A 3059-nucleotide genomic window follows, 5' to 3' on the forward strand; every position below is an offset into this window, starting at 1 on the left:
AGAAATAGTCTACTTGATGGTCCTGGATCTAGGTTTTCAGGCTTCCACCTTAATCAGGGGCACTGGTAAGGGTGATATACAAAATTACTGTCCTCCATGAGGACATGGAAGAGATTAGAAAGTAAAATACATAGTGCGTTAAAAAGTGAGCACTGCTTTGGATAAAACTGAGTGATTTCAAGACGCCGTTTTAGACAAATGCTGCATAGCACATGTTTGAATGTCGAGGGGGATGCCACCAGCCCATTCCACACTCCCTCTTTCTTCACCAGGAAGCTGCTCATCTACTACAGTACCTTCCTGAAACTAAGCTGCTGGGCCCGGCTTCAAGCCTTTGCTCTCTCTGTCCAGTTCCTTTGACCTACGCACTAGACTCCTCCATCCTCTGCCTGCTGACTTCTGTGCAGCGCAGTTGTGCTTCCCATTCATTGCTTTATCCTCCTCTATTTTTTCTTCTTTGCAGAAACTACTAGAGGAGGAAAGAGCTGTGGGTATTTTCCTTACCCTAAGAAGCCCCACAGCCTTACTAGTTAATTGTCATAAGAGTGCTGCGCAGGCTTAACCTTGTGTGCCAGACCATGTTTGGCTCAAGTGAACAAACTGATTCCTGCCGCAGTATGTACTGCATGATGCAGGCATCAGCACCGGCTTCCCGTCTCCAGGTTACACAGCAAGCAGCCTGCGAGGGCATAAACGTGCCTCTCAGTCCCACAGCTGCGCTCTTTCCCTTCTGGATAGAAAAACTTAGTGTTATGATTCCTGTATACAGGAGGATTACAGATTTAACTTAAACTTCATGGTAAAAGGTGTGCCAACATCGAACCTCCTTCTGTAGTGCTGTCATCAAAGGGTAACGACTAATCCAGTGATGCTAAAAGCCTTTCTGTCACCACCCAAAGTTTCTTCTTAAGCACCCTTTAAATGACTATGGTCTCAACTCTTTATCCTTAAAGTGAGGATGTGTTAAAAAAATTTCACCGCAGGGGGCTGGTGAGATAGCTCAGCTGTCTAAAGTGCCTGCTTAGGCAAGCTCAGGCAAGTGCCCAAGAACCGCAATCTGATCCCTGCACCACCAGCTGTGCCAGCCCCACCCCTAGGGTGGGGTGAACTGGCCACAAAAAAAATCACCTTCTACACCAGTCCTCTCGGAAGCCTTCCCTGATCTTCTGAAAAGAGAATTGCAATCCATATTCTCCCATCCATACTTGCCACATTAGGCTATTTTCTTTTTTTGTGTACATACCCACTGTAGTCTGCCCACTTTCTCTGTTGGTTTGATTTTTGCTGGACTGAAGATTGAACTCAAGGGCACTTTATCATTGAGCTGCATCCCAGCCCATTTCATTTTATTTTAAATTAAATTTAATTTAATTTAATGTCATGTCATTATTTTGAGATAGGGTCTCACTAAGTTGCCTGGCCTGGTCTTCAATTTGTGAGCCTCCTGCCTCAGCCCCTGGAGTAGCTGAGAGTACAGACCTGCACCGTCCACCTGGAGTATTCGACTGAACATTTCTAAGAGCAGGATCTTTCTCTCACTCCAATCTCCAGGGCCTACAACAGTGGCTGGACACTTGGCAACACAAGATACATACTTGTTCAGCAAATGGCTTCAATAAAAAAAAGAGTTAAACATCTTAATAGGACATTAAATATATTATTGAATATCTTGGCCAAGGATATTATTTTGTAAGATGTTCATTTAAATTGTAGATAACATTTAAAATACAAGACTAAATAATCAAATTGAGCATTTATTCAAACGTCACTTTCTCAGTGGTGCCTCCCTTGGCCTTTCTATACCTAATGGCGCTGAGCCCCTTTGCCTCCTGCCACCCTGCCCTTTTCCTGTGCTCCAAGAATCCTTCCCTCTGTCGAGTGTTACTTCACCTGCTGTCCTCCCCCCCCGGAAGTACCAGAGGAGCGAGGATCTCGTCCAGCCCCTGTGGCTTCAGATCCTGGATCCCAGCTGGCTCATGAGAACAGCAAATGAATAGTCCTCCTTAAAACAAATTTATTAAAGGCTGATGTTAATGGAGAGTAATTGTTGGAATGAGGATAGAATTAATCTAAGACCTTTTTTGGGGGGGTGAGAAAATCACCACCTATTCAGCAGAGTGCTCTTAAAATCTATTTGACATTTTAAGCCTATCTGGCAAGAGTATGGATCATTTTACATAGCAACCTGGCACTTTCCTATGAAATAATATTTGCCTTTCTTACCAGCAGTGATCTTGTTTGCTTTTTGGTTTCTTCCTCCTCCTCCTTCTTTCCACTTTCTGGTATATTTCCTTAAAATGAAAAGTCAGTCTGACCCACTTGCTTGATTTCATGACTCACTCACAGGTCATGATTCATGGTTGAAAAACACAGACTTAAAGTTCCTTTAGTTAATCAAATACTCAACTCACAAGAACAAATTAATGGCTGCCTTCAGCACGGAGCACCAAGTATATCCTGAAAATGTCATGGTAGCCCTGCTGGTGGCTGAACACAGTCCTAGAGCGATTTTTAGCTTAAAATATTTTGTATTTTATTTGTTAGGTATATGGGATATAATATATTCCCATTCACAAATAAATTTCATACTGTGTAAATGCAATTTGTTGAAGGAATGATCCACTGTACTGGTTAAAATTACATTTATGACACACTAGGAAAAAAGGGAAATTTAAAAGTCCTTATAGTTGAAGTATCAGCATAGAATAAACTGGAAATAAATGTTTATAATATATTTGCATAGTATGCCTTCGAAATTTGAAAACTTCACTTTGTGATAAGGTAGCACTTTAGATGGAAAGAGATGTTAGATTCTAAGTTCGATATAAGATTATATAATAACATATTGTCTAGGCATGAAAAGAATTGTGTCATAATAACTCTCATGGTGGTTAATGTTCATTATCACTGAAAAGGAAATAATCTAGGCAAAAAGTATAGATAGTACCCGGAAGAGGAAATACAAATGACTTAATAACATATGGAAGAGGACTTAATCTCACTGTTAATAAGAGGTACAAATAGGCGATGATGAACAAAATTTTTAACCTATCAAGTTA

General features: G+C 41.0%; 1 pseudogene; it reads right to left on the reverse strand.

Moving 5' to 3' along the window:
- LOC101565085 overlaps positions 1 to 2470 on the reverse strand; it is an 11996-nt pseudogene extending 9526 nt beyond the window's left edge.
- Positions 2471 to 3059: the final 589 nt, after the last annotated feature.

The sequence above is a fragment of the Octodon degus genome, unplaced genomic scaffold, assembly GCF_000260255.1.
Source record: "Octodon degus isolate 3935 unplaced genomic scaffold, OctDeg1.0 scaffold00047, whole genome shotgun sequence".
Taxonomy (NCBI): Eukaryota; Metazoa; Chordata; class Mammalia; order Rodentia; family Octodontidae; genus Octodon; species Octodon degus.